At 40.2% G+C, this 22,378-nt stretch overlaps 1 long non-coding RNA gene across 1 annotated transcript in view; it reads left to right on the top strand.

The window, feature by feature from the left end:
• The window catches only part of LOC125487145, a 45,160-nt gene extending 23,689 nt beyond the window's left edge, over positions 1 to 21,471 (top strand). The window contains exons 3-5 of the long non-coding RNA XR_007265665.1: positions 1,653 to 1,725; positions 3,987 to 4,092; positions 21,332 to 21,471. This is a non-coding gene — a long non-coding RNA (uncharacterized LOC125487145). The remainder of the gene's footprint in view (positions 1 to 1,652; positions 1,726 to 3,986; positions 4,093 to 21,331) is intronic.
• The last annotated feature ends 907 nt before the right edge of the window (positions 21,472 to 22,378 follow it).

The following is a 22,378-nucleotide window of genomic DNA, read 5'->3' as shown; positions in this document are numbered from 1 at the left end:
TCAGAGTTAATGGTTCGGGTCCAATGACCCTTCCTCAGAACACCCTTCTGAGGAAGGGTCACTGAAGCCGAAAGGTTAACTCTGATTTTTTCTTCACAGATGCTGCGAGATCTGCTGAGCTTTTCCAGCAACTTCTGTTCTTGTACAAATAATGTGTTCTGTCATGCATGCTGTGAACAGTTATAAGCAGGTCCATCTAGAAATTAGGAAGAAAATAAGATAAAATTGAAGACGGGGATATTTAATACTATTTTGTTGTATATTTCAGGAAATTTTCATAGATTTTTAGGAATTCATACTTAATGCCTAGATTTCTTTGAGCAAAACTAACTGGAATTTTAGTCATGAATGTAATTTTTTTTCACTTTTTGTTTGGAAACTACAACTGAAGTTTAAACTGCCCAGATGCAATAATTGAATGTTCTAGACTGTCAAAAAGTTCAGAGTTCAAACCGTGCCCTTGCTATTATTCAGTTGTTATGACATTGGTCAGCAAACCACATTTTATACAATAACCTATTATTCCACATAGTGAGATGTCTCTGTCAATTAGTGCAATGTCATTCTAGTCTATGGGGTTCTTGTACCTCCAGCTGGGGCTTGTTAATGATAAACTTACCCAAAGGACCACTCCAACATATGGTTGATGGCTTTTCAAGGCTGAAAGGTGCACTACAAAAAATAATTCCTGTCAGCACTAAGTGAATAGGTCATGGGATTTACTACTGACATAGAACAACAAAGTTTGTTTTTGCACATATTTCTGGCTAATCCCACTGGGAATGGTGCATTATGCTGAGATCCTATGGGTGAGTTGTTAACTAATGTGTCGCAGCTGGAATTAGAGAAAAAATTGAGAAACTTTAAATACTACATTATGGTAATATGCTGCTCGAAGGGACTGTTGAAGTTGAAATGCTGCATAGCTGCTTCTACAAGGGAAGATGCTTAAATATGGTGGTATTCAGAGTTGCTATCTAATTTCTGCTGAAAAAAATAGTCAAGTGTATGACATTGGAAAACAAGCCAAATTCCAAATCTACAGTATATTTAGCGAGAGACATATTATTCTCAGGTATAAAATGGAATGGTGAACATTGGCATTAGGAATAGTGCTGTAAATAGCTGTATGAAAGAGTTAAGCACAGGTCACGTAACTCGCTATTCCATAGATAGGTTCAGTGTGAAGAAATGCTCCCATGCTTTGTACTGTGATGTTTATTGCTGAATTTTCCCATAACACTTTGGCTTCTCCATGAATACTCAGTCTCAGTATTTCGAGCTGCAGCTCCATATAAAGAATAGATTTTTTGAATGTAGCAACAATAATTTTCCTTTGCTAACCAAAATCGGACATCTTTTAGTTTTGTTGACTCACAGTAAAGCTAGGTGATTTGTTATTCATGATCCTCATTAAGCACTTCAGATAGATTTGCCACTGACCCAAAAATGCATCTTAACCCTAGTCTCAGAAAAACACCTTCTACTGCATCATAATGACATTTCCATTTCCCACAGCAGCTATCTCCTTAGCCTTTCTGAATAAGGCTGCCAATTTGGTGCTAATTGGTGCTGATTAATGGGTAATTTTGTGTTGCAGATTCTAACCCACTAAAAATTGGATTGAGACTGCCTAAACTCATTTCTTTCAGACTCTTCCAGCTGTCAGAGAGAAAAGGCTTCTATCCTATCAGGCTGGCCTGGACTCAAACTCAAGTTGCCAAGGTGAGAGGACAATGTCCTCACCCACTGTTACATGCAGTTTCCCGATACTGCACTTCTAATGAATTGATGCTACATTGTATGTCCTTTTAAAAGAAGGAGAACAAGTTAAAAGAATCATTTTGCATGCCAGATACCTTTTGCGGGACAAGCCAAATCCAAGCTGCTCACTTATTATTTTCAATATCCATTCTAATACATAACTAATGGAAATTAATTATTAAAGAAATGCATTCATTCTAGTCTTGTATGTGTGTCTCTTTTGTTTAATATCATTCCAATTATGAACATGAAACTATGGTGAACTTTAAGCTATGATTCTGCATTGGACTGAATTTTCAGTGGTATCGGGAGCAGGATTGGAAGAGGAATTTTTGTTGCAAGCAGGCATGTCCTTTTGCTGGTACTGTTCCATCTCAAAGCCAATCTAAAACACATCAGGATGCTGTAATTTCCCAAATGATTGCTCTTAATAACTTGTGGTATTTGCCACCTCTCCCAGTACATGATACTGGGTGGGGGTTATTCGACATAGTTCACTGCCACCAATCATCCTTTAATTTTGCTTACTCCTGAGGCTGCCTAGTGATCAGTGGTAGCGGATCTGCAGAACAGGCATTGTCCTTCGATAACAAGAGGGGTTATTGCCATTATAGCAATAAGCACAACAATATATAGTTAGGCATTTTTACTAGGAACCTTAGGGAGCTGGTACAGATACATCTGCTCCGTCCAAAAACTAGAGTAGAATGCACTGTCTCCCACAGACTCAGAGAGAGTGAAACATCAATAGAATAGGACCCCTCGAAAACAATTGCCTCATACAATGCGGGGTGAAAGGGCTACCTGCCTCCAAGTGCAAGTCGACAATAAAGACAATTAAGGGCTTTTAAAACCACAACCACCAGTGCACCCCCACCCTGGGTCTCAATGATTGAATAGTTACAGCTGTAGTCCACCCTGTGATGGGGTAATCTCAGCAACTGTGGACCTTTTTATTTTTCAAACTGTTGAAAGTGCGAAGAGATTCTCTCAAGATGGAGAAATGTTGTCTTTCCCTTACCTGCAGGCTGCAGTCTCTCAGTTCCTGAGGGTGTCCTTTTGATCCTGCAGCATTAGGACATTTGGCCATTAACTGGCCATTCGTTTGAAAATTATGTGTGACAACTATTTCTGACATAGTGTTGGGAGCTGAGGCTAAACATGACTGGGTTCGGGAGACATTTAATTAACCCCTAACCCCACCCCAGTAGCTACCATGATGTGCTGCGGATGGGTTATATTGATCTGTATTGGAATCTCTGGTCTACATTGGGAAGAACCCCACTCTCTGATGCTACCAGCCACTTAGCTTAGGTGTTATCAGGACTTGCAGACACACCCACGAAGGAGGCTAATGGACTCTACCATGTGGTAACTCAGTGTTTTTTTTTTGGGCACAATAATTTTTGTTTTAGCCCTACAGGAAAGGTGTCAGGATGGGTGAGAGTTGTCTTTGGTAGTGCAGGCAGACAGGAAGGAAGGGCATGCTTTCGTCTTGAGGTTATCCCTAATGGACAAAAGGCACCCCCTGAAGATAGTACTCCTTCCACGTTATAAACAAATAGCAAATGTCCACTCCTGCCTGACCACATCAAACATTTCATGGCACAGACAGCATAATATTGGAGTCTATTGAGCTTTCAATTTCAATTGACACAACTTCATTCAGTTACATATGATTTCTGATTTCAGCCTCTGTACTATTCAGGTGAGCTAGAAATGGGTAGGAAGATAGTGTGCTATTCACCTAACCTATATCACATAACCCCGGATGAAAATGCCCAGGCAGGTGTACTTAAAATATTGTCCTCCGCTGTGATCCTAGCATTGAGGTCCTCACCCCAAAACTAAGATACTGCCCCATGAGTCTGTTTTATCTCCAAAGCTGTTTTGTTAACATACACATCATCATTATTTTTCCTCTGATAACTGAACTGCCCACTACAGCAAGTGTATGGCATAGGTTCTTGCTGTGAATACTGGCAGCTTGCAATGATTCTAATTAGTTGTGCTAAAAGATGCCACATTAATATTCCTTACAAGCTTAGAGATATAGTGGTGTCAAATAGAAATGTAAAAGATAGGAGGTATGGCCATTTCCAATCCTCAATAATAATTGTAGCAATCTTACTGAAGCATATTGTGGGAGTCATTGCAGCATTATAATAGTCAGCTATTTTATAAATCAATTTATTTTTAATAATTTTGTTTGTTTGCTTCAGATCTTTACATGCTGTGTCCCTTTTGAATAATAGTTGTGGAAGAGGTGGAAGAATTAATAGGATAATCATCAATCTGGTGAAGTATGTCATGGATGCTTTTTAAACAGTAAGTACTGTCGTCGAATTTCACCATAAATACCTTCCACAGATAATCTTCAAAAATGCACATACATTTTTGTTACATAATGCCTCTGTATTAAGCTCCTTCTAGTGGTTAATCACAGGTATGAGGCACAATGACATTATAAATCATGATGACGATTGGACGTAACAAAAGAAAGATTTGAGATCAGGATGCAAGTCAGCAGTCAAGGACATAGTTATCACAGTACTAAACTGATGCTCAGTAGCAGCAGTGTGTACCATCTAAGAGATGCACTGCAGAAACTCTCCAAGGCTCTTTAGACAGCGCATTCCAAACCCACAATCACCATTATCCAGAAGGATAAGGACAGAAGATACATGCAAACACCACTATCTGCAAGTTCCCTTAAGCCACTTGCCATCCTAACTAGGAAATTCATCACCATTCCTTCATTGTCACTGGGTCAAAATCCTGGAATTCCCTCCCAAATGGCTCTGTGGGTGTATTTACAACAAATGGATTTCAGCGGTTCAAGAAGGCAGCTCACAACCAACTTCTCAAAGGCAACTAAGGATGGGCAGTAAATGCTAGCCCTGCCAGAGACACCCATATCGCATGAGTGAATGAAAGAACATCACAGATATGGAAGGATAGTGTGTAACGTTATGCTTGGTGGTACAGTACTGGGGAAGTGTTAACCTGTCAGGTGGATGGGATTCCATGCGGGCAGCAGGTTAAAACTGCTAAAACTGCTCAAGTATTGGCAAGCCAGCATGACCCTGCCACGTTACACCCATAACTTGAGCATGTTCTCCAGCTCATGGGAAACCCACAGAGACCGGTAGATCTGCCATTTAAAATAAAAACAGTAAACATTGGAGAAAGCAGCAAGTCTGACAATATCTGTGGAGAGAGAAACACAGTTAACCTTTTTTGAGTTCAATATGATTCTTCTTCAATGTGTAAAATGCCTGTTAGTTTTACCTGCTGTTTTAACCCAGGATTCTGATTTTAGAGCTGTGTGCACGGGTTTCCCAGACTTTGTCAGAGAAATAAACCCAGAAGACAGCAGATTTTGAAGGCCTGCGCAGTTGGCAGGCAAAGAATTTTGAGATTTAAACATTGAGGTCTAACACCAACTTCCTTGTCTAAGTGGAAGAGCATTCTCATTGCTTTGAATGTGTTTTTCAATACTTTGGGAGGCCACTTACACTACCTTGGTATTGTTGCCTTTGATCTGCATCTCCCAGATCTTCATGCAACATGTGAACAGCTTGTGCAGCACTACCTTTGGTTCAAGTGAGGAAAAAATAAAGCAAAACCAGAAACCACCAAGAGCAGCAGGGGCAACAGCCTTTCAATCCTCAAGATAAACACAAGGCTTTGTCTCACAGTAACAATATTTGCAACACTAGATGTACACCTCTGGTTCTTTCCAGGGATCTGTGGGTAATAGTTATAGAATCCCACAATCTGCTGCTCACAAACATCTCAAAGATGACAGAATCTACCAGGATTGACAGTCATGTGCCATTTCACTTCACTGAAACCAGGTGGAATGTGTGCATACCCAGCTTAGTTGTCTGACAGGGTTTCCACAAACCCAAGCACAAATGGGACCATCAAAGCCTGCTCCCAGATTACCCAAAAATCTTCATCAATCCAAAACAAAGTCTATTCCATCAATGTTCAGCTGAATTGCAAACACTAAAAGATCATGATTTAGAGTTTGAGATGTCTAGGGAGCTCCAGTGATTCAATAATTCTGTGCAAGTTAAAGTGCCCAGAGTGTTTTTTAAATTCACTCATGGGACATGGGTGTCACTGTCTGGTCAGCATTTATTGCCCATCCCTAGTTGCCTTTAAGAAAGTGATGGTGAGCTGCCTCCTTGAACCGCTACAGTCTGCATACTGTAGCTTGACCCACAATGCCTTTAGGGAGGGATTTCCAGGGTTTTGACTCAGTAACAGTGAAGGAACAGCAATATATTTCCAAGTCACAAAGGTTAGCTTGGAGTAGCTTGGAGTGGATCTTGCAGGTGCTGGTGTTCCCTTGTATCTGGTGCACTTGTCATTCTAGATGGAAGTGATCGTTGGTTTGGAAAGTGCTGTCTAATGAACTTTGGTGAATTTCTGCAGTGCATCTTGTAGACAGTACACACTGACACTACTCAGCACGGTGATGGAGGAAGTGGATGTGGTGCCAATCAAGTGGGCTGCTTTGTCCTGGATGGTGTCAAGATTCTTGAGCGTTGTGGGAGCTACACCCATCCAGGCAACTTGGGAATATTCCATCACACTCCTGACTTGTGCCTTGTAGATGATGGACAGGCTTTAGGGAGTCAGGAGGTGAGTTACTCACTGCAGTCTTCCTAGTCTCTGCTCTTAGCCACTGTGTTTATGTGGTAAGTCCAGTTGAGTTTCTGGTCAATGGTAACCCCCAGGATGTTCATAGTGTATGATTCAATGATGATAATACCATTGAATGTCAAGGGATGACAGTTAGATTTTCTTTTATTGGAGATGGTCATTGTATGGCATTTGTGTGGTGCAAATGTTACTTGCCACTTGTCAGCCCAAGAATGGATATTGTCCAGATCTTGTTGTATTTGAACATGGACTGCTTCTGTATCTGAGGAGTTATGAATTGTGCTGAACATTGTGCAATCATCAACAAACAACCCCACTTCTGTCCTTCTGATGGAGGGAAGGTCATTGATGAATCGTTTGAAGACGATTGGGCCTAGGACACTACTCTGAGGAACTACTGTGGAGATGTCCTGGAGCTGAGATGACTGACCTCCAACAACCACGACCATCTTCCTATGTGTCAGGTATGACTCCAACCAGCAGAGAGTTTGCTTCCTAATAAACATTGATTCCAGCTTTCTGGGGCTCCTTGACAGTAACAGCTTGAAGCAGAATCAGCATTCCTTGAAAACAAGGACTACCCTGTAAGAATACAGCTGATCTCACCAGCTGTTTAAACATTGGCTTTGAAGTACAATAGAGCCACATGAACACCATACGACTAATTGAGCAAACAAGTTGGGACGCTAAAGATGTGGAACACATGCCTGGACAGATCTGGGGCACTCTTTGGTATATTTTACCGACACATTTGCCATTCTCAAACAGGGCTGTTAAGTGGTTTCCTTGAAAATCAACCATGTGTTTGCTCATCAGACAGCGTGGTATCTTAAAGGGATAGGTCAGAAGTGTGGTGGAATACTCCCCATTTGCATGGATGAGTGCAGATCAGGAACACATCATTCAGGACAAAGCAGTCTGCTTGATTGGCACCACATCCACAAACATCCATTCCCTCCACCACCAATACTCTGTAGTAGCTGTGTGTACCATCTTTTAGATGCATTGCAGAAATTCACTGAGGCTCCTTAGACAGCACCTTTCAAACCCACAACTGCTACCATTTAGAAGGATGAGGGCAGAAAATACATGGGAACGCCACTACCTGCAAGTTCCCCTCCAAGCCACTCACCATCCTGACTTGGAAATATATAGCTATTCCTTCACTGTTGCTGGGTCAGAATCCTGGATTCCCTCTCCAACAGCACTGTGGGTGTATGTGTATAGCCCATCGACTTAAGCAGTTCAAGAAGGCAGCTCACCACCACCTTCTCAAAGGAATTTAGGAATGGACAATAAACGTTGGCCCAGTCAGTGATGACCACATCCTATGAATGAATAAAAATTAACTTTCAGTTACAGAGCAGCATAATTGTATACCCTTACTCTTGCATTCTGTAACCTGCATTCCTCATGCCTCATAGTCCCAAGGTTTCATCCTGGTCCATGGGTCAATAACATATTCAACCTTTAACATAATATCACAGCATCCTTTTTTATTCAAAGACCTTTTTATTTCTCCAAGAGATTGTTTTGGAAAATGTTGATGGGGTTTGAAGCTTTAACAAGCTCCTTCATCCTCTCAGACAGCCTGTGAGAAATCATAGGCCTTGCTCTTGTCATGAGTCCTCCTGACAAATTGATCTATTGATTCTTGTGGTTGTTCCTGTAAGACATCAACTCCAAAATGGTGAATTCTAAAGTTTACTTTTGCATGTATTTGATCCTTCAGCATATCCCATAGCTCAGTAGGATCTTTCTGTTCTCTTGAGACAGGCTTGAGTTGTTGCTTCTGTGAAACTCCTCATATAAAGCAATATCACAACCGCCACCATACCCCCTCCAAATGCCAGTCCCAAATGCAACTATTTGTTCATCTCACAGCCTCCCATTGTTTTTCTTTCAATCTTGTCATACCATTCTTCATAAGGCAGATGGCTACTTGACAGGCAGTGGGCAAAAATGGCAGAGACAGGACAATGGAGCTTTGAAATCCAATTTGTGGTTCCTAAACATAAGACAGAAATGTGACAATGTAACACAGTTAAACACTCAACAGAATCTTTTTGTGTAAATAAAAATTTTATACAGGCGGTCTGCAAGTTAGGGACATTCGACTTACAAACACTTGTACCTATGAACGAGGTCCCATATTAATATTGAAGATCTGACATTTAAATATTTACTATTATTTACGAATGGCTATTTTATATTGTTATGTATTGTGCCTGAACTGCGCACAAATTGATTGTTGAGCATACTCAAGAATGGACCTCATTCGTATCCCAGAGACTGCTTGTATTTTCTTTCTTTAACTATTCTTACATGATGCAAACTCTTCAGCAAAACATTGAAGAATCTATATTTTTGGATTGTGGTGGAGCCATCGTAAGTTAGCACTAATGGGAGGGATCTTTCGTTGACTGAACATTGTAACATATAAGGTACAGAAATATCAAAAGTTGATACATTAGACTCTGCCTCAGAACAGAGTTTGACCCTGTTTTAAAATTTAGTATGATACCACTTTACTTTAGAGCAGGAGAGGCATTGGAAGGTCTGTGTGTTGTACTGTAGGATGGTGAGGTGAGGGCTTAGGGAATTCTGGGGAAATTGTCAGCTCAGTGAAGATAAAGTGAACAGCAGTCATTGGCTTCATGAGACTGGGTGCTGGGTTCAGCGCTGCCCAAAGGGACCAATTTTAGCTCAGTGAAACTGAAATACGGCTGTGTGGTCTACAAATCTAACATTGGAGCAAAGGAAAGGCAGTGAGATATGGAGTTCTGCAGGAGATTGGAAGGTGGAAACAGACCAGAGATTAGGTATAGGCCTGCAACCTTGTGAAACCAGTGGGACACAGACCCCTGTGCAAAGATCAAGCAGCCAGCTATTGAGCAGTTGCTGGGGCATTCTAAGTTTGAGGCCTATTGCCTGGCATTTGCTTGCAAGTCACAGAAGAAGCAGAAAGGCCTCCAGGCTGAATTAGAACTATTACTGAGGAAAATCAGAGACAAAATCTTCAAAAGAGAGGAGCTGAAATCCCTCATGACAAAGATAAGCTTTGAAGAATTTTGTGACTCCCTTTTCTCTCAATGAATGGCTCATAAATTAATGCAATCTCTCAAGTTTGCATCTTCCAAGTAATATGCAGTTAATGGTATGTTTGACTGTGGTTTACCTGTTATTTCATGTTGACCTCATGCTGGTTCAATAGGTTAGAATACAAAATGAATAGTATTGACTGTTTAGTGGCTTTTGAAGAGTGAAATTTTATTCTGATTGTATAAAACCATAGAATCTTGTGGCTTTGCTCTCTCAGTCAATAACTAAGAATTCAAATTTTGACTACTTCAAACAAACGTTACTGGTCTCTAACCAGACTGGAAGCAGAGTTAATGGTAGACCACTCATTTCCTGCCCTCACAGTTCAGATGCTCTTGCTATAAAACACTCTGTGAGTTTTGAAGAGCTCCACCACAAGCTCTACAGCAGCAGAATCAGTCATGAGAGAAAGAGGTTGTATGTAGGACTTTCTCTTTGTGAGGCTGACCAGGGGATTGGATGGAGTAAGAAGTGAATGTGGCTTGAGAAACGATCCCACTTCTATATGCCCTTTCTCCATCTTCTCTTTCAAAGCTCACACGTGCTTCATAACCAGCCCAAAAATGGAGACCACTTTATTGCACTTCATTGAGGTGTTAAGTGAATAAAGGGAAGCTTTGTCCAATTCATAATAAGGTGGCATTCTGAGGAGTGCATAGCCCATTGGTCAGAAGCTGCATGCAGTCAGTTTACTGCTACTCTATGCAGTTGGCTGCTCCTTACATGGGCTTAGACATCAGTGTGAAAGTCTAACAGTCATACTAAAGCACCATATTGCTCCAATTTCTCTCTGACCAGGTCCAGCGCCTCTGGAAATGTGAATGTTTTCTGCTGGTGTTCCAGACTAGTTCTAATCAATGACAGTCCACCAACATTCAATTATTTATCCAACTGAGCAGAGTTTGAAGTGTCCTGCACACTCTGGGGTTTCTGCACTTTGGTCCTTATCTCCAACAACTATTCCTGTTTCTAATGTTTCTGCAAAGATTTGTAGTTCGGGTTGTGGGTGAGGTTGTTGACTTGCTCACCGAGCTGGCTTGTTTTCATTCAGACGTTTCATCACCATGCTAGGTGACATCATCAGTGAGGCCTCCTATGAAGCGCTATTTTCCACTTGGAATTTATACTGTCTGATCTGTTATGATGACATGTGTCATTTCTGGTTCTGTTCTTAGGACAAGCAGGAAGGAAATTAGCCATCAGAATAAACAAACATCGGCTAGAAGCAAAACGACACGATGAACTTTCCCTAACATCGGTACACTCAGACAATGAAGGCCGTCAGTTTAATTGGGACAATGTAACCATAGTAGCCCAAGCCAAACCTAGACACACACAGGAATTCCTAGAGGCGTGATTCTCAACCCATAATGCAATCAACAAACATACAGAATTGGACCCCATATACAAACCCATACAGAACAAAGCCAGAAATGACACAACTCGCCATAATGGACCAGACAGTATAAGTTCCAAGCGGAGTAGAATAACATTGCTTCACCTGAGGCTCCACTGATGATGTTACCTAGCATGGTGACGAAATGTCTGAATGAAAACAAGCCAGCTTAGCGAACAAGTCAACACCGCATTCTTGTTTCTATGTTATGTGTGGCTCACCGTGTAACAATTCAGTCACCTCTCTGGGAAGCACCGTGAAGTTGTGTGCATTTGGGTGCACAGAGAATGTGCATGAGTCGTGTAATAGTTTATCCTTTTGAGAGGTCACAATCTTTCACTGGTACCAGTACCAGAGAGAAAGAGACACCTGCAGGACCTATAGGAGCTGAAAGACTTGTATTAGAGCTGACCAGATTGGAGGGCGTTAAATCATCATCGTGTGGATCATTGTATTTTCAGTGTTCACTGGCATCAAGTCAGCATATTTGAGCATTGTATGACATTTTGCTGTATTATATTAAATTCTGTCACCACGTAGCTAGGAGATGCCCATCCTTCCATCTCTATTGGTCAGGCCTGCCTCAGCCCCCGGAGCCGTGAAGCTAGAGATAAGCAGAGGGTCATCTCTTGTTTCCTGTTTCTCTGTGGTGTTCTGTGCTCATTTCTCCTGCAAGGAGAGAAAGAAGAGTGTGAGCAAAGAAAACTTCTCAGAGGATGGAAGGTCACCATTTGTGACTGTAATCGATGCTACAGTACAAATTTGAGTGTCTGCGTTATCTGGTCAGATGTGGATATGGAAAGGTGCCTCAAGAGACGGAAAGTGCACCTTCAAGACTTGTGGCTAAGTGGAGTGATGTGCAAGAGAATGAAGAGATAACAAAGGTTTTGCAACTGAAAGTGTCATGTCACTCCTTCACCTATCCTGCCTTGATTAAGCCCGTTACAGTACTCTATCCATGGGAGAGATACTCATGCCTGCTGATGACTTTCTCTGCCATTTGCAGCTAAAACTATTTGCTTTCTGAGGTAGCCTAGAACAGAATCTCCCTTTTGGTTTTTTACAGTTCTTAGAAATATTTTCCAAGAAGCATCTCTGAAGCTGCCTTGCTACTTTGGGCATCTTTACAGGTCAAAAGGTCTGTCAAAATAAACTAAGAACACTTCAATTCTAACCCTCACAAGGCCCTCTAAGTAATGGAATTGAAATAGATTGGGGCGGGTCGCAGTTATGCCTGTTCACGTTATTTGGCCTAGAAATCCTTTGCTAATGGTGCTCAGTAGGAAGATACTCAATAGCAATCACTGTGGTCATCCTTGTATTTGTACTGGGTCACAATCCTTGCAACATTCATAACCTGGGACAAGATGCTTCCTTCAATAAGAGACCAAAAGTTCACATAGGAGTGCTGCTTTCACATGTTTGATGAATTTAGCTGTGATAGCATTGACACCTTGTCATGATGGATGGGCTTTTGCATGTGACTAGATCTTCCTTGTTGACAGTATTCTTCCTAACATACCACTTAAGGTAGTTTTCCACGTTTATTATAAACTGTCTCTCCTGCCTTTCTTTACAATTGACTTGTTTACTTTGCTGACCCGCCTGTAGCCTTTTAAATCCTTATATTTATGCCTTTGACATTCACTGTGCTGAAGGACATCTGGATGTTTGGACTGAGCTGTAACCAGTAGTCGCTGGCACATCGTCTAGCAGTCAGTTGGATTTTACATCAAAATTGAAATCTTACTGCATGGGGTTTCTTATTTGGATCTTTCTTGTAATTAATGAGAGCAGACCCCTTGACTGGCTATATTATGGTGATGTTAACCTCAAGGTACATAACAATTTTATACTATGCTTCCCATATGTAGAAAGTACAATGTTGTAGATGATTTTTTGGACTGTGTCCCATATTGCACTCTGTGTGGGAATGACAGAAAGCACCTGTTCAATTGAGTCGCTGACCTATTTGTTTTTATTTGGGTAAAAAGCATGGCTGATGTTGATATGAAGCAGGCAATTCCGCCTTGAAAAAAACTTCGAGTTGCAATCTAACCCTGGAGTAGACCAGTAATCTAGAGCACAGTCAGCAATGGTGGGAGCTGCATAGGTTGAGAATACAGTTCAGAAAGTCATTTCTGCTGATAATCAAATCCAGCTGGTGACCAACGCTCTGATCTTGGATGTCTCCAGAACACCTTGTGACATGTTTCCTTCTGAATAAAGGTGTTAGTTATACAAAGCCTGTGGTAACCTCAAAGCTTAAGTAGCCTCTGCTCATTGTCACTTATACTTCCCAGGCCATGACATTCAAGGCAAGAGGATCATGCATCAAATCCGCACCCACTTTTGCATTGAAATCCCCCAGTAAGTAAAGATGTTTTGACTCAGGGCATTCTGCTAATATCAACATTAATCTACTCATAAAATTGGTCTTTCACTCCTGTAGAGAAAAGCAACATTGACGCACAGATATCAAGATGTTAACAGGCCCCATTTGAGTTGAGATTTAGATGGAGATATTCATCCATTTCTATGCCTTTTTAACTATTACCCATTTAGTTCCATTTAAATGTGCCTTTATTATTTGCTGGTGTGCATCTTTGTTTCAGGCTGCAAGGAATCCATATCTTAACACCTTTTCTTGTTGGTTTTGCTTTCAGGTCACAGGTCACCTGATCAAATGGACCGGTATTTCTTGTTACCTAAGCAAATTACAATTGATTCTTTTACAACTAAGGTCCTCTTTTAAAGGTCTTTTTGAAAGTGTTCTTTAAAAGCAATTGCAGATTACCTAGGTTTCCACATTAATGATACCAGTCTTCAACCAATTTGATTTACCCCACATGATATCAATGAATAGGAGGACATACTGATATTGCAAAGGTTATGGACCCTGACAACATTCCTGCAATAATACTGAAGACTTGTATTCCTGAATTTGCTGCACCTCTAGTGAAGCTATTGCAGAAAACTATAATATCAACATCTACCTAAACATGCAGAAATTCATCAAAGTTCCTTAGATAGCACCTTCCAAACCCACAACCACTTCCATCTAGAAAGAACATGGGAACATCACCACCTTCAAGCCGCACACTATCCAGACCTGGATATATATACCATTTCTTCAGTGTCATTGGGCCAAAATTCTAGCACTCTTTCCCTAATAGCATTGTGGGCCTACCTACAGCACATAGGCAGCAGTGGTTCAAGAAGGCAGCTTACCAGCACTTTCTCAAAGACAACGAGGAATGGGCAATACATGTGGAAAACTGGCCAGGTATATCCTGATAAAAAAAATCAGGACAATTCCCACCCGGCCAATTACAGACCCAACAGCATATTCTCAATCATCAGTAAAGTGATGGAAGGTGTCAACAACAGTACTATCAAGTAGCACTTCCTCTGCAATAACCTGCTCAGTGACACCCAGTTTGGGTTCCACAAGGACCACTCTGCCCTGACCTCATTACAGCCTTGGTTCAAACACAGACACAAGAGCTGAATTCCACAGGTGAGATGAGAGTGACTGCCCTTAACATTAAGACCACCTTTCACCAAGTGTGGCAACAAGGGGCTCCAGCAAAACTGAAGTCAATGGGAATTAGGGGGAAATCTCCCTGCTAATTGGAGTCATACCTGGCACAAAGAAAGATTTTTTTGGCTGTTGTTGGCTGTCAGTCATCTCAGCTCCAAAGTATCCCTGCAGGAGTTCCTCAGAGTATTTTTCTAGGCCCAACTAGCTTCAGCTGCTTCATCAATGACCTCCCCTGCATCATAAGGTTAGAAGTGGGGATGTTTGCTGATGATTGCACAATGTTCAGCACCATTCATAACCCCTCAGATACTGCAGACTATCCATGTCTCAATCCAGCAAGACCTGCATAATATCCAGGCTTGGGCTGATCAGTGACAAGTAGCATTTGCAACACACAAATGGCAGGCAAAGACCATTCCCAACAAAAGAGAGTCTAACCACCACCTCTTAACATACAAGGGCATCACTATCACTGAATTCCACACTACCAACATCCTGAGGGTTCCATTGACCAGAAAGTGAACTGAATTAATCAAGTAAATACTGTGACTACAACAGCAGGTTGAAGACTGGGAATCATGCAGAAATCAATTCGCCTCCTGACTCCATCAAGCCACAAGTCAGGAGTGTGATGGAATACTCCCCACTTGCCTGGATGAGAACAGCTTCAACAACACTCAAGAAGCTTGACATCATCCAGGCTTGCTTGGCTCATACCACACCCACAACTATTCAATCCCTCCTCCCCTGATGCTCAGTAGCAGCAATGTGTATTCTCTACGAGATGTACTGCAGTCATTCACTAACTCTCTTTAGACAGCACCTTCTGAAAACATGCCCACTACCATCTAGAAGAAGAAGGTTCAAAAGACCAGGATGTTGCCTGGATTGGAGAATATCAGCAGAAGGAGAGGTTGAACAAACTTGTAGTTTTCACTACAACGGAGGCTGAGGAGGCAACTTGATAGAAGCATACAAATTTATGAGAGGCAGTGATAGATGGCAGCAGATTCTTGGGAACGCTACTAACTGCAAGCTCTTCTCCAAGCTACTCTCCATGCAGACTTGGAAAATATAGTGCCTTTCCTTCAGTGTTATTTGGTCAATATCTTGAAACTCCTTCCCTAGCAGTTTGTGAATGCACCTGCACCAGAAGGAAGTTTACCATCCCCTTCTCAAGGACAACTAGGGACAGGCAATAAATATTTGCCCTACCAGTGACACCACATACTGTAATTGATTTTTTAAAAAAACATCATGCTAACTCTCTTCACACAGACACCAGATTCATTGCATTGACCAGTTGGACACCATTAATTGATAAGTTATTTTAGATTGGTAGTTCCACTTACCATAATGAAAACTGTTAGTTATTTTTTTGTTTATGATTTGTTCAAATTCTGATGCTTTGATGTTAGTCAGCCAATTATCAGAATGTCGTGCAGATAAAATTTTCCAAAAAAAGGTCACTGAGTTCTGACAGTTTGATAACAAAAATAGGACGAAACATTCTCAAACTTAATTTCATTCAACTTAATAAATATTATCTACATATCTTTATTGTATCTTGTATTACACTGATATGTTAAGGATACATTTATATGGTAAGATTTGTAGTTGTACTATACAGATAATATTAGTATTTTATCATTTCCATCGTTTCTCTTTGATCAAAGAAGGCAAGTAGGATATTAGAGTTGAATATTTGTGGGAGGCCAGCGAAGGGATCTTCTCAAAGCTTCCACGACTTTCTTAATTATCTCTTACTGCACAACATTAGGTCAACACATGCCGTGTCCTTAATGCTTCATGAACAAAATCCAGCATCTTCTGTAGTTTTGGCAGTTTAAGCACTGCAGACAACAACAACAAAGTTCCACCAAAACTTTCATCTCTATTCTTGCAGAACCAATCATCATTTCGATTTTGCAAAATCCTCCGATGGTCCCCAGCTCTGTATTGTTATATCTTTGACCTTCTCAACTCCAGTGTTATTAAAGATTGTAACCTTGTCTGGCTCACTATTCTTACATTCTCCATCTGCTCTTGGCTTGGTATTGTTAAAAATATTTTTGAATCTTAAAACAAGTTTGAGAAATTCTGTATCATATTTTACTTACTGAGCATGACCAGTAAATAGAAGATAAATTATATAATAACAAAATAGGATATGCATGTTTCTTTGTAGTGAATCATGATTCTGCAGCTAAATTTGTACAATTTGAATTCTGAACCAAATTCTGTCTAATACAGACTTTTTGCTTGGAACTAGCTACAAATCCAAGAAGCTGTGACATTTCTTTCTTTTTTATTTCTCTTTCCCTAAGGAACTCATTCTTTCTTGTAGACAGTGGTAACTCAAGTAATAAATTTTAAGATCAGCAGTAAGAAAATACTGAGGAATTCTGAGGTCCTATGATTTTTGGAAAATCATGTGGGCAGAATACTGAGCACTGTTTATGCTTTTTTAGTTCTTGTGTAATGTACCTGACTATATCCTGTAAATCCACAGTAATTCATTTGAATTGATTTAGATGTAGGGAAAGGTCAAGGAGTCTAAATAAAAATCAGGGCTCCAGAAGAAACCTGGTTGACTCATCCTTGAGATGTAAAGTGATGGAAGGAATTAGGAAAATGTTAGGAATGCTAGCTTCCAGCTTCTACAATTTAAAAATCGTAACACAAAAGTAATTCCAATCAAACTGTCATTCGAGCCCTTGTTAGAGAATTTGATGCAAATTGCTTTGAAACAAGCATGCTCATTTTTTTCTGGCTTCTTTTCAATTGCAATGAATTGCAATTGCAAAGAAACTGGATTTAGATGTATATTTCATATAGTAGTAGCCTTTATGATCTGGAAGCCATTTCTGCTGTCCAGGATTAAGCTGTAAACTGTAAATGAAAGCCATAATAATCTAGCCGAGCATAATGTAAACGCATCAGCCATAAAAATCATAAATTTGTGCATCATTAATCAAATAGTATGGTTAATATGATACTGTCATCAACAGATAGAATAAAATAGTTATGAAATAATAAGTTGAGGGTGAATGACAAATATGATTGTGATACTAAGCTGTTTTTGGTTTAATACAGGCATGGGTGACTCAGACATTGGTATCGATGCGATCACAGTCCCAAGAAAAGATTTCTCAAAGGCCTGTATTTCACTTCTGAGTGTAACATGCAATCACACAAAGAAACCTGCCATCAAAGTTGAGTTGTCCAGTGATTCACAACTATTGCATGTTATTATTTTTTCAGGGGAGGGGGTGTTGTTCCCCACCATATATTGTGTTTGGTGTAGAACATGATGATGAAATAACAAAACATTTCTCTATATTTAACTGTTTAACTCCCTGCTCAGTTTGGTTTTTTTTTAGGAAAAGCACCAAATTTGCAAAGCACTTGTTTTAAACATTCGTACCAGGACTTTTGCAGTGTGATGGAGATTCTGCCCCCTATTCCAAATTACGCTGGGACCTGAATCTAGAAGTCATGTCCCCATTTCAGATAGAGCCAAATTTTAGCTAGGATTTGGGTGGGAGGAAGGAGGGCTAGCCATATTTTACATATTGGGAAAAACTGAATTCAGCAAGGTTATTTGAACTCAGTGCTGAATTCAAGCAGATCCAATTTTTACTGGAGGAAGGTTCATTTTCCACAGTGTATGATTTATGACTTTTAAGAATTGACATGATTGCACGTAAAAATTGAATCAGATCTGTGGAACTGTCGAAAGCGTCAAGTTATTTAAATGCCCTGTTCTTTAAATTTTGATTTTGAAACCAGCCTGACGTGCCTCTGAGTTGAAAGAAAACTCGTGTTTGCAGTTTCAATTATTGTTTGTTGACATAAGCCTGAAGGCTATCATTAGACCATTATTACTATCTGATTACTTCCACAACTTGTCCTTATTAAATTGGGGATTGTAAATTCAGTTTGATTGACAGCTGCAAGAGCTTATTAAGAGATCAGCTTTCTTTGATGTGGAAGTAAGTGTTTACTTTTTATATTGAATTAAATACTTTAAGGGAGCTGTTGAGAAGAATATTGTAGATGCATTAGGGTAATTATGAGAGGAGATAAGGTAGAAAGGAATACATTGTTACATTAATAGAGTCAGGTGAAGTAAGGCAGCTGAAGACTTGTGGGAGTCATAAATTCCTATGTTGTCCATTAGAACTACTGTAATCTAGAAAAAAACAGCTAGAACAATCCCTTTAAAAATTAGAATATACCATCCTCTTCCCTTAAAGTTTGAATTCCTCCAAGGATTACTGGATATTCCCACCAACATTTCCTGACACTAATATTTATAAGTGGAGGTTGGGTGCAGCAGTTGAGACTGTGCTGCTGTGACTAAAATAGTTATAGGACATGAATTGGGAATTAAGGATGTTGCAATCTGGAAAATGGCCACTACACATTATAAGATTTTGAGATATAAATTGAAAGACTTAAATCAATTACATTTGTAGACTGAGTTTGAAATAGATAATCTAAAAATATAATAAATTAGTTAACCAACCTATTCCAGATACAAATACATTTTCACAAGTTTTACAGATCTTATTAATTTCTGACTTGCTTGCTTTGATAAAATGATATTTCACAACAACCGTGGCTTTCAACCAATGCATTTTTAAAACCGGGTGGTGATACTGGTTGACTGGGCGCAAATCTGTCTTGTTCCATTCAGCTGCCTTACTTCACCTTTTGGTCTTTCTTCTTGACCACTGAACCACTAAAAATCACTGCTTATTAATCCTTGCTAGCCACTACCCTCTGTGCACGATCGGAGACAAGTTAAACTCTAGTTAGCTTACCATGAAAGTTCATAGTTAATCTTGGATTGGCTAGGTAGTCTTCCAGTCTTGCCTTGTCATTCAGCCAAGAGGACTGGTCTTTGCCCGGAGGCTCCCAACATAGTGAGTCAAGGGCAACTTCTGATGACAGTCCAAGCACTGCTCAGAGCAGTCGAAGTCAGCATCCCATCCTCCTAAGGAACAAGCAGCTGAATGACAGATAGCACACCACCTATCGATCTGCCCTATTGTAGGCTGTTTTCATCGTAGATTGAGAGAGTGGTGGGCTTTAGGGGACATTAAAGTAGGAAGCCTAACTGTTAGTTTTACTGCAGATGGGGAAGTGTCCTGAGCAAGTGAGTAGGCAGTGCAGAAGCATGTAGGGTTAGTGGTGTCAGGGATTGAGGTGGGTTAGAGTAAATGGGGAAAATGTTGCAGGTAATAGTGGGAGTGATGGAGCATGGGCCTTCGTGGGAGATGGGTACAGTTGCAGAGATAGATCGAGTGTGAGATGTCAGAGAGAAGGAGGTGACGCATATCCTGGTGGACTGGAGAATTATATTGACCATCTTTCTATAGTGCTGGATATTGCTGCAGATGGCTAAGAGAGCTTTAACCCAATTGGCAACATCAATGTCATCATGATACTTAGAAATATTTCACAGCATCTTCAGTGTTGCTGGATCAAGGTCCTAGAACACTGTCCCTGACAGCATTGTGGGTCTACCTACAACAAATGGACTGCAGCAGATGGTAGCTCATTACCATCTTCTCAAGGGCAACTAGGGATGAGCAGTCAATGCTGATCCAGCCAGCAACACCCACAAACCTGTGGGTTTGGAAGATGCTATCTTGGGAACCTTGATGAAATCCCGCAGTGCATCTTGTAGACAGCGCGCACTGCTGCTACTGAGTGTCCATGATGGAGGGAGTGAATGGTTGTGGATATGGAGCCATTCAAGAGGGCTGCTTTGGCCTCGGTGGTGTCAAGTTTCTTGAGTGTTATTGGAGCTGCATCCATCCAAGTAAGTGTAGCGTATTCCATCACACTCCTGATGTGTACCTTATAGATGGTGATGAGGTTCTGGGGAGTCAGGACGTGGTTACCTGCTGCAGGATTCCTAGCCTCTAAGCTACTCTTGTAGACACAGTATTTATATGGCTAGTCCAGTTCAATTTCTGGTTAATGGTAAGCCCATATTGTTGATAGTGGAGGACTCAGTGATGGAAATGCCTATGAATGTCGAGGGCCAATTGTTAGATTCTTTCTCATTGAAGATGGTCACTGCCTGCTATTTGTGTGACACGAATGTTACTTATAATTCTCAAGACCAGGCTAGTGGCTTGTCACTGTATGCCCAGTGCACTCTCCTGGGAAACACCTTCAGAGTGGATTCCTTCGTCTTCCATTCTTGCATCAGATTTTCTCTAATACTGAATTCCCTCACTGCTGCAAGGTTATTTACCTTTGTTCAAAAGCAGTTTCATATTTTGTTCATTTCTCTGAAGGATTTATTTCTCTTTTTCGCTCTCCATGTATTGTCTGCTCTGTGTGAGCATCTTAAACTCCCTTGCATCATCTTCACAAAACACTCCACACTACCTACTTCATCCAATCACACAATTTAGATGATAAAGTGAGCAAAACATGCATTTCTGTGTGAAGCATTAAAGCCAACTACCATTCTGAATACAACCTCTCGTAGTTGAAAAGGAGAACTGCCTTATGTGCTGAGTACACATAGGGGCCTAAAAAGGGTTCTCTTATACACCAAGTCAAATTATCTGCCAGGTTCTATTGTAATCTAGCCGAATACCTTTGCTAATTCAGATGTCACATTAAACTAAGGCTTGAAAATATGTATATTATCCCGTGCAACTAATTAGTAAGAACAGGAAGTTTTCACAATGTATTGGCTAATGGCTATCCTTCAACCAATCCCATGAAAATCCTCTTGTTGTTTTGGGATATTGTAATGCATAAAATATTTGCTGTATTTTTATACACAAATACAAGTTCTTCTGTTTTTTCTTATCCAGTCGCACTGAAAATCTTTGATGTAAACTGGAATGTCAAATCAACCTTGCACTGCCTGCAACCTCCTTTGACGTAATAATTATGTATGAAGATTATGAAGAGGAAAAGAGATGCAAAGATCATAGCTTACTTCAAGATATAAAAGACTGTAACTTGAGAAGTTGCCACATGTAATGTAAATAAATAAGTACCTAATAATAAATGTATGACTATATATAAATAAAGAAAATGAAATAACATCAGGTTTTGTTATGTAGCCATAGTCCCACACTCTGGTTAGAGAGAGGCGGGGACTGCTGGTAATTTAACTTGAGGGTCACTACACTTCACACAAGTTGCAATGTTGAGAAGGAGAGTCCTTCATAGTAACCTCAGCCAGTGCAGTTGGCATCTACACTGTTGGCATCTCTCTGCATTGCAAACCAGCCAACTGAGCTAACCGAGCTCCATTTAAAGTATACACAGGCCAAGTAAGGTGATTTTTCTTTGCACCTGTTGTCTCCAAGCTACAATTCAACTGATTTGTTTTTGTGTTTCCAAATATGTTAGTTATGTGGAATTTTACTGTGTGAAGGAAGTATATAAATCATATAATTATTTTTGTTGATAAATTGTTTCTTGTATCAGCATTTGAAATATGAGCAGCTTTTTAAGCAAACCCAGTTGAACCATCAAGAAAAATATCTACTCAGCAAAAAGCCTGAATGACTGCTGACTAAACAGCTAAAGAGCTAAGTCACTGAGCTACATTGACTTTAAATACAACTGCTGGAGTGTAGACAATTATTGAAATTGGAGCATTCTTGAAAAATCAGCTATTTTTATCCTAATGCCATCAAAAATCATAAATTAATTTTAACTAAGTGGAAAATTCTCATTGGGGCAAGCATTTGATTTGTTGTGTGTGATAGGTTGGAACAGGAAAAGAAATTTCAATTAAAGTCTTGCCATGATATACTGATATTTAGAACTGCAACGAAGTAACATAATATTAAGGATGCATGGAGTGTATTAATAATACAACTTAAATTCTCGAAGAATCGGTTATT

The sequence above is a fragment of the Rhincodon typus genome, chromosome 2 (genome assembly GCF_021869965.1).
Source record: "Rhincodon typus isolate 14 chromosome 2, sRhiTyp1.1, whole genome shotgun sequence".
NCBI classification, from domain to species: Eukaryota; Metazoa; Chordata; class Chondrichthyes; order Orectolobiformes; family Rhincodontidae; genus Rhincodon; species Rhincodon typus.
This window is presented reverse-complemented; position numbering and strand designations above follow the sequence as displayed.